The 10,063-nt window shown below is 50.2% G+C and overlaps 1 pseudogene; it reads left to right on the top strand.

Moving 5' to 3' along the window:
* Nucleotides 1-1,447: 1,447 nt before the first annotated feature.
* Nucleotides 1,448-1,902, top strand: LOC715442 (small ribosomal subunit protein uS9-like; annotated as a pseudogene).
* The last annotated feature ends 8,161 nt before the right edge of the window (nucleotides 1,903-10,063 follow it).

Genomic DNA, 10,063 nt, shown 5'->3' with positions numbered 1-10,063 from the left:
GCCGAGCTGGCGCCACTGCACTCCAGCCTGGGCGACAGAGCAAGACTCGTCTCAAAAAAAAAAAAAGAAGGCCGGGCGCGGTGGCTCACGCCTGTAATCCCAGCACTTTGGGAGGCCGAGGCGGGCGGATCACGAGGTCAGGAGATTGAGACCATCCTGGCTAACACGGTGAAACCCCGTCTCTACTAAAAATACAAAAAATTAGCCGGGTGTGGTGGTGCGCGCCTGTAGTCCCAGCTACTCGGAGGCTGAGGCAGGAGAATGGCGTGAACCCGGGAGGCGGAGCTTGCAGTGAGCCGAGATCGCGCCACTGCACTCCAGCCTGGGCGACAAAGCCAGACTCCGTGTCAAAAAAAGAAAAGAAAAGAAAAGCACACCTGATCTAATCCTTACCTGTGGAGGAGAACAAAATGACAGGCCTTGACTTTGGGTGTGGCCATGTGACTTGCTTTGGTCAATAGCAGAGGGGCATAAGTGACAGTCGTGTCAGTTTTGAGCTTAGGCCTCAAGAGACCCTGAACATTTCTTTCTGCATCTCAGCATGGCCATGAGAAGGGCTTCCCCTGAGAGGTTCCTCTCCCCTCAGTCTGCGCTCCACAAGGTTCCCATATGAAGCAGAGCTTCCCATCTGAGCCCAGCCGGCATTGGCCAACACTCAGCCAACCGCACATCCATTTTAGAGCTATTGACCAGGCATGGTGGCTCACACCTGTAATCCCAGCACTTTGAGAGGCCAAGGCAGGAGTTGCTTGAGACCAGGAGTTTGAGACCAGCCTGGGCAATATAGCAAGATCCCCATCTCTACCAAAAAAAAAAAAAAAAAAAAGTTAAAATGAGCCAAGTGTGGTGGCACACACCTGTAGTTCTAGCTACTTGGGAGACTGAGGTGGGAGCCCCAGAGGTCAAGGCTGCAGTGAGCTATGATGGCACCACTGAATTCCAGCCTGGGTGAAAAAGAGTGGGGCAAGAGGTGAGAACCTATCTCCAAAATAAAAATATACCAAAATAAAATGTAAAAAACCATAAACCAAAAATGTTAAAAAAAAAAAAAAAAAAAAAAAAAAGCCAGGCACAGTGGCTCATTCCTGTAATCCTGGCACTTTGGGAGGTCGAGGTGGGTGGATCACCTGAGGTCAGGAGTTTGAGACTAGCCTGGCCAACATGGTGAAAATCCGTCTCTACTAAAAATACAAAAAGTAGTCAGGTGTGGTGGCACATGTCTATAATCCCAGCTACTTGGGAGGCTGAGGCTGGAGAATTGCTTGAACCGGGGAGGCAGAGGTTGCAGTGAGCTGAGATCACGTCATTGCACTCCAGCCTGGGCAACAAGGGCAAAATCCCCTCTCAAAAAAAAAAAAAAAAAAAATTACCTTTTTTTTTTTTTTTTTTTTTTTCCGGTTGCGGCACCACCTCACGTGGTGAGGGTCTCTAGTTCACGCTCGCAGCCATGTGGTCCAAGGGCCTACTGCAGTCTGTGCAGGTCTTCGGTCGCAAGAAGACAGCCACAGCTGTGGTGGGCTGCAAACGCGGCAATGACCTCATCAAGGTGAACAGGCGGCTCCTGGAGATGATGGAGCCACGCACACAACCATAGAAGCTGCTGGAGCCAGTTCTGCTTCTCGGCAAGGAGCGATTTGCTGGTGTGGACATCCACGTCCATGTGAAGGGTGGTGGTCACGTGGCCTAGATTTATGCTATCTGTCAGTCCATCTCCAAAGCCCTGGTGGCCTATTACCAGAAATATGTGGATGAGGCTTCCAAGAAGGAGATCAAAGACATCCTCATCCAGTATGACCAGACCCTGCTGGTAGCTGATCCCCGTCGCTGTGAGTCCAAAAAGTTTGGAGGCTCTGGTGCCCGTGCTCGTTACCAGAGATCCTACCGATAAGCCCATCATGACGATCAAAATTCACCTGTATAATGAAGTTTTTGAGGGATTTTAAAATTTCAAGGAAAAAAAATTCGCTGGGCGTGGTGGTGCACACCTGTAACCCAGCTACTCCGGAGCCTGAGGCAGGAGAATCGCTTGAACCTGGGAGGTAAAGTTGCAGTGCGCCAAGATCGCCCCACCGCACTCCAGCCTGGGTCTCAGAGTGAGAGTCAAAAAAATAAAAAATAAATAAATAAATAAAAGCTATTGGCTGGGCGCGGTGGCTCAAGCCTGTAATCCCAGCACTTTGGGAGGCCGAGGCGGGCGGATCACGAGGTCAGGAGATCGAGACCATCCTGGCTGACACGGTGAAACCCCGTCTCTACTAAAAAAAAAAAAATACAAAAAACTAGCCGGGCGAGGTGGCGGGCGCCTGTAGTCCCAGCTACTGGGGAGGCTGAGGCAGGAGAATCGCTTGAACCTGGGAGGCGGAGCCTGCAGTGAGCTGAGATCCAAAAAAAAAAAAAAGAAGAACGAAGCAACAAAAGACAAAGCAGAGATTTATCCAAGACAATTCACAGAGTGGGAGCGGGCTTGAGCGCCTCCCCAATTAGGGTTCTTTTTGAGACGGAGTCTTGCTCTGTCGCCCAGGCTGGAGTGCAGTGACACAATTTCAGCTCACTGCAACCTCTGCCTCCCGCATTCACGTGATTCTCCTACCACAGCCTCCTGAGTAGCTGGGACTCCAAGGACAATCCCTGGGTGCGCAAGCCACCAGGGACGCGCCACCACACCCAGCTAATTATCGTACTTTTAGTAGAGACGGAGTTTCACCATGTTGGCTAGACTGATCCGAAACTCCAGATCCCGAGTGATTTGACCGCCTTGGCCTCCCAAAGTACTGGGATTACAGGTGAGCCACTGCACCAGGCCTGCCAGTTAGGGTTTTTATTAAGCTAAAAAGGACCCAGCAACACCCCTAGGTGCCCTTCAGAGGCCTCCAATTGGTTACATGCTATGAAGGATTGGCTCACGACCAATCACAGCCCAAGTGGAGACCTGGCTCGCAGTCAATCAGAGGCTGAAGTGGCTTATTATCATGGGAGGGAGGATATAGCCTGTCTGAACCTGTGGCTCTCCTGACTATATCAACTGGCTGCACCTGCTATTCTGTTGCTTATGCAAACTGGCTGTACCTGATGAAATCCCAGTTATCCTAATTACCTATTCTCCTGCCATACCAGCACTTTGGGAGGCTAAGGCTGGAGCACTGGAATTGGAGGCCGTAGGCTCATTTGAGGCTGGGTGTTCAAGATCAGCCTGGGCAACATAGCAAGACCCACCCCATCTGTACAAAAAAAAAAAAAAAAAGAAAAGAAAGAAAAAAAGGAATCTCAAGAGACAGAAAGTTGAGCAAAATAAATCACACAAATGGGCTGGGCGCAGTCACTCACGCCTGTAATCCCAGCACTTTGCAGGCTGAGGCAAGCAGATCACGAGGTCGGTAGTTCGAGACCAGCCTGACCAACATGGTGAAGCCTCTACTAAAAATACAAAAATTAGCCAGGTGTGGTGGCATGCATCTGTAATCTAGCTACTCAGAAGGCTGAGGCAGGAGAATCGCTTGAACCTAGGAGGTGGAGGGTTGCAGTCGACTGAGATCAGGCCACTGCACTCCAGCCTGGGTGACAGGTCGAGACTCTGTCTCAAAAAAAAAAAAAAAAAAAAAAGAAATCAGACAAATGAGCAGCCATCCTGTATGATTTTATTTATATGAAGTTCAACAAATAGGCAAAGCTAATCTATGGTGTAAAAAGCCAGGAGAACGGTTTTATTTACTTTCTTTTTCTTTTTTTTTTTTTGAGATGCTCTGTCGCCCAGGCTGGAGTACAGTGGTGCGATCTCGGCTCACTGCAACCTCCACCGCCAGGTTCAAGCGATTCTCCTGCCTCAGCCTCCGAGTAGCTGGGACTACAGGCACATGCCACCACACCCAGCTAACTTTTGTGTTTTTAGTAGAGATGGGGTTTCACCATGTTGGCCAGGCTGGTCTCGAACGCCTGACCTCAGGTGATACACCCACCTCGGCTTCCCAAAGTGCTGGGATTACAGGCGTGAGCCACCGCGCCTGGCTTTTTTTTTTTGAGACAGAGTTTCAATCTTGTTGCTTAGGCTAGAATGCAATGGCTTGATCTTGGCTCACTGTAACCTCTGCCTCCTGGGTTCAAGCAGTTCTCTGCCTCAGCCTCCTGAGTAGCTGAGATTACAGGCATCCACCACCACACCTGGCTAATTTTTTTGTATTTTTAGTAGAGATGGGGTTTCACCATCTTGGCGAGGTTGGTCTTGAACTCCTGACCTCATGATCTACCCACCTTGGCCTCCAAAAGTGCTGGGATAATGGGAAGGGAAGGAAAGAGAAGGGGAAGGGAAGGGGAAGGGAAGGGGAAGGGAAGGGGAAGGGAAGGAGGAAGGGAGGGGAGGGGAGGGGAGGTGGAAATTTTGCTTCAATAAAAAGAGTAAATTCGGCCGGGCGCGGTGGCTCACGCCTGTAATCCCAGCCCTTTGGGAGGCCGAGGCGGGCGGATCACAAGGTCAGGAGATCGAGACCATCCTGGCTAACACTGTGAAACCCCGTCTCTACTAAAAATGCAAAAAATTAGCCGGGCGAGGCGGCGGGCGCCTGTAGTCCCAGCTACTCGGGAGGCTGAGGCAGGAGAATGGCGTGAACCCGGGAGGCGGAGCTTGCAGTGAGCCGAGATCGCGCCACTGCACTCCAGCCTGGGCGACTAAGCGAGACTCTGTCTCAAAAAAAAAAAAAAAGAGTAAATTTGGCCGGGCGTGGTGGCTCACGCCTGTAATCCCAACACTTTGGGAGGCTGAGGCGGCCGGATCACGAGGTCAGGAGTTCGAGACTAACCTGGCCAACATGGTGAAACCCTGTCTCTACTACTAATACAAAAATTAGCCAGGCATGGTGGTGCATGCCTGTAATCCCAGCTACTCAGGAGGCTAAGGCAGGAGAATCGCTTGAACCTGTGAGGTGGAGGTTGCGGTGAGCTGAGATCACGCCATTGCACTCCAGCCTGGGCAACAAGAGTGAAACTCCATCTCAAAAAAAAAAAAAAAAGTAAATTTGAGAAAATAAAATATGAATAAGTGTGAATATCTATACACTCCAAATATAACAGTTCCAATAAAAAGAATACATTTGAAACGATAATAGAACATAAAAACAGGCCAGGTATGGGCCAGGTGCGGTGGCTCATGCCTGTAATCCCAGCACTTTGGGAGGCCGAGGTGGGTGGATCACGAGGTCAGGAGATCCAGACCATCCAGGCTAACACAGTGAAACCCTGTCTACTAAAAACACATAAAACATTTAGCCATGTGTGGTGGCAGGCACCTGTAGTTCCAGCTACTTGGGAGGCTGAGGCAGGAGAATGGCATGAACCTGGGAGGTGGAGCTTGCAGTGAGCTGAGATCGCGTTATTGCACTCCAGCCTGGGTGACAGAGCGAGACTTCAGCTCAAAAAAAAAAACCCAAAAAAACAAAAAAAAAACAAAAACCAGGCCAGGTGGTATGGTGGCTCACACCTGCAATCCCTGCACTTTGGGAGGGTGAGGCAGGAGGATTGCTTGAGGTCAGGAGTTCAAGACCAGGCTGGGCAACATAGCAAGACTGTGTCTTTACAAAAGATACAAAAATTAGCCGGGCGTGGTGGCACGCATCTGTGGTCCCAGCTACTGAGGAGGCAGAGGTGGGAGGATCACTGAGCTCAGGAGATGGAGGCTGCAATGAGCCAGGATCACACCACTGCATTCCAGCCTGGGAGACAGAGTGAGATCCTGTCTCTAAACAAACAAACAACATAAAGAAAAAAACAAAAATGGTTAAAACAAAACAAAAAACAACCTGGGATAAAGCTAAAGCAGCACCTACAGGGAAATGTATAGCTAATTTGATAAAATTGATTGATCTGAGGCCGGGTGCAGTGGCTCATGCCTGTAATCCCAGCACTTTGGGAGGCTGAGATGGACGGATCACTTGAGGCCAGGAGTTCAAGACTAGCTTGGCCAACATGGTGAAACCCCATCTCTATTAAAAATATGAAAATTGGCCGGGCGCAGTGGCTCACGCCTGTAATCCCAGCACTCTGGGAGGCCGAGGCGGGGGGATCACGAGGTCAGGAGATGGAGACCATCCTGGCGAACACGGTGAAACCCCGTCTCTACTAAAAATACAAAAAATTAGCCGGGCATGGTGGCGGGCGCTTGTAGTCCCAGCTACTCGGGAGGCTGAGGCAGGAGAATGGCGTGAACCCGGGAGGCGGAGCTTGCAGTGAGCCGAGATCGCGCCACTGCACTCCAGCCTGGGCGACAGAGCGAGACTGCGTCAAAAAAAAAAAAAAAAAAAAAAAAAAGGCATCGTAAATGGCCCGGTTTGGGAATGGGATTTGAGGAGTGGATGGGGGAGGGCCTTACAGGGTGGTGGGCCATGGGGGTGGAGTGCTGCCCTCCCAGAGTCTCTCCTGGAGGTGGCAGCCTCTTCCTGAGGGTAGGGACAGAGACAGATGAGATGTTTAAGAGTAAGACAGGGTTTGAGGGCAGGGCTGCCTGGGAATGGGGTGCACTCCAGCCTGGGTAACATAAGTCAACATATGTAAAGCACTTAGCACAGTACCTGACATATAGGTGTATTCAATAAAAGTTAACTATCAGGGCCTGGCATGGCGGGGCGCGCCTGTAGTCCCAGCTACTCGGGAGGCTGAAGCGGGAGGATTGCTTGAGGCTTGGAATTGGAGGTTGCAGTGCACTATGATTGTGCCTATGAATAGCTACTCTGCTCCAGCCTGAGCAACATAGCAAGACCCCATTAAGAACCCATGTCTAAAAAGCAAACAAAAGCTTGTTTGTGGAATGGCTGTTTAACGTCCATGATAACCTCCTTCTAGCACATTCTCCTGTCAATGAAGAGGCTGAAAAGCTAAAGACTAGATTTTCCAGAGGGAAAGTAGGAAAGTAGTTCTGGGGCCCGAGCAGTGTTTCTTCAGCCCTTCCAACGATTTTGTTAGTGCCTAATTTATGATAACAGAGTCCTAATATATAATAACAGAGTCTCGCTCTGTCGCCCAGGCTGGAGTGCAGTGGCGCGATCTTGGCTCACTGCAAGCTCCGTCTCCCAGGTTCAGTCAACCCCCGCCCACCCTCCGGGTAGCTGGGACGACAGGCGCCTGCCACCATGGCCGGCTAATTTTTTTTTTTTTTTTTTTTAGTAGAGACAGGGTTTCACCGTGTTAGCCAGGATGGTCTCGATCTCCTGACCTCGTGATCCGCCCGCCTCGGCCTCCCAAAGTGCTGGGATTAGAGGCGTGAACCACCGCGCCTGGCCGATAGCAGAGTCCTTTCTATTTAAGCTGGGTAGTGGTTACTGTCGCCTACATTTGCCAGATAAGGTTACTATTATTTACTTAGTCAGCAAATACTCATTTACCTTGAGGGCACTGGGGAGACATGGCAAGTTCTGAGGAGACGAGGTCAGCAGGCAGGGTTTAGGTGGGAGTGGGAAAGACTGGGGCAGGAGTCTAGGGAGGAAGTTGGGGCAGGAGGGACAGTGGAGGGGGTCTTGAGTTAGTGTGGGCAGTGGAGGGGCAGAGGTCGGATGGACAGTCGGGCTCTGGGGGGTGGGATGAAGATAGGTGATGAGGGTTGTAAAGCTCCCCACGGCCAATTGTTTCTTTAAGACTCAAAGCAGAGGGCGCTCACGGCACAAGGTCCTGCTGGAACGTTGATTGGCTCAGCCCAGGTCACCTGCCTGGACCATTGCTGCAAGGGATTCTGGGAAATTGAGTTTCTGGCATCTTTGGCTTCTCCAAAGGAGGCGGGCTTACAGTGGGGAATCCCCAAACATAGAACGGGCTTCTGGCACTGTGTGGCTAAAAAGAATGTGAAATGGGCCGGGCAGGGTGCCTCACGCCTGTAATCGCAGTACTTTGAGAGGCCGAGGCGGGTGGATCACCTGAGGTAGGAGTTCGAGACCAGCCTGGCCAACATGGCGAAACCCCTTCTCTACTAAAAATACAAAAATTAGCCGGGCGTGGTGGCGCATGCCTGTAGTCCCAGCTACTCCGAAGGCTGAGGCAGGAGAATTGCTTGAACCCGGGAGGCAGAAGTTGCAGTGAGCCGAGATCGCGCCACTGCACTACAGCCTGGATGACAGAGCAAGACTTCGTCTCAAAATAAATAAATAAATAAATAAATCGGCCGTGCGCGGTGGCTCACGCCTGTAATCGCAGCACTTTGGGAGACCGAGGCAGGCGAATCACGAGGTCAGGAGATCGAGCCCATCCTGGCTAATACGGTGAAACCCAGTCTCTACTAAAAATACAAAAAAAAAAAAAAAAAAAAAAAATAGCCGGGCGTGGTGGCAGGCACCTGTATTCCCAGCTACTCGGGAGGCTGAGGCAGGAGAATGGCATGAACCCAGGAGGCGGAGCTTGCAGTGAGCCGAGATGGCGCCACTGCCCTCCAGCCTGGGTGACAGAACTAGACTCTGTCTCAAAAAAAAAAAAAAAAAAAAAAAATCAAACCTTCCCACAGGGTGTGGCTGGGCTGTGCCACCCAAAATGTGTGTGGCATGGATCCAGTCTCTTCCCTGCTTATGACCCTCAGTGTCTCCAGTCAATCTCACAGTGGGATGATGATGATGATTTTTTCCATTTAATATTTTAAAAAATTATTCTAAAAAATTTTTTGTGGGTATTTAGTAGGTGTGTATATTTATGGGGTACATGAAGTGTTTTGATCCAGGCATGCAACTTGTAATAATCACATCATGGAGAATGGGGTATCCATCTTCTCAAACATTTATCCTTTGTATTACAAACCATCCGATTATACTCCTTTAGTTATTTTATTTTAATTAATTAAGTTTTGCGTGCGTGAGACAGGGTCTCACTCTCTTGCCCAGGTTGGAGTGTAGCAGTGGCTCGATCACAGCTCACTGCAGCCTCAACTACCTGGGTTCGAGCAATCCTCCTACCTCAGCCTCCTGAGTAGCTGGGACCACAGGTGCACTCCACTACGCCCAGCTAATTTTTGTAGTTTTTTGTATTTTTTGCAGAGACAGGGTTTAGCTATGTTGCCAAGGCTGGTCTCAAACTCCTAGGCTCAAGGAATCCTTCCTCCTTGGCTTCCCAAAGTGCTGGGATTGCAGGTGTGAGCCACCGCACCTGGCCTATTACCCTTCCCAGCCTCTGGTGTCCATCTTTCTGCTCTGTCTCCCTGAGTTCAATTGTTTGAATTTTATTTTATTTATTTTATCTTTTTTTTGACACAGTCTCACTCTGTCACCAAGGCTGGAGTACAGCGGCACGATCACAGCTCACTGCAGCCTCACTTCCCTAGGCTCAAGTGATCCTCCCATCTCAGCCTCCTGAGTAGCTGCAACTACAGATGTGTACCACCATGTCCAACTAATTTTTATATTTTTAGTAGAGACAGGGTTTCACCATGTTGGCCAGGCTGGTCTTGAACTCCTGAGCTCAAGCAATCCTCCTGCCTCAGCCTCCTTGTTTTGATTTTTAGATCCCACAAATAACATGTGATGTTTGTCTTTTTATGCCTGGTTCATTGAACATTTTCTTTTTCTTTCTTTCTTTTTTTTTTTTTTTTTAGTGCAATGGCGCCATCTCAGCTCACTGCAACCTCTGCCTCCTAGGTTCAAGCAATTCTTATGCCTCAGCCTCCCAACTAGCTGGGATTACAGGCATGTGCCACCACACCCGGCTAACTTTTGTATTTTTAGTAGAGATGGGGTTTCACCATGTTGGCCAGGCTGGTCTTGAAATCCTGGCTTCAAGTGATCCGCCCTCCTCTGCCTCTGCCTCCCAAAGTACTGGGATTACTAAGGGCCTGAGCCCCGCCCATCTAACATTATCACTGTCAATCACAATGGGATTAAAACTCCTCCCACAGCCCCTCGGGCATGATGGGTCTCCTCCTGGCCCCCCTCCAACCTCATCTTCTTCCTCCCACTCTCTCCTTGGCCCCATCTGCTCCAGCTCCCTGGCCTCCTTCCTGTCTGTCCTCAGATGAGTCCAGCCATTCTCACCTCAGCGCCTTTGCACCTGCTGTTCCCCCCAGATCCACACATGGCTGGCTCCCTGCTCTCCTTCAGGTCTCTGCTCAGAT

This window comes from Macaca mulatta, chromosome 19, assembly GCF_049350105.2.
Source record: "Macaca mulatta isolate MMU2019108-1 chromosome 19, T2T-MMU8v2.0, whole genome shotgun sequence".
NCBI classification, from domain to species: Eukaryota; Metazoa; Chordata; class Mammalia; order Primates; family Cercopithecidae; genus Macaca; species Macaca mulatta.
The sequence above is the reverse complement of the archived record's forward strand: the minus strand, read 5'-3'. Positions and strand labels throughout refer to the sequence as shown.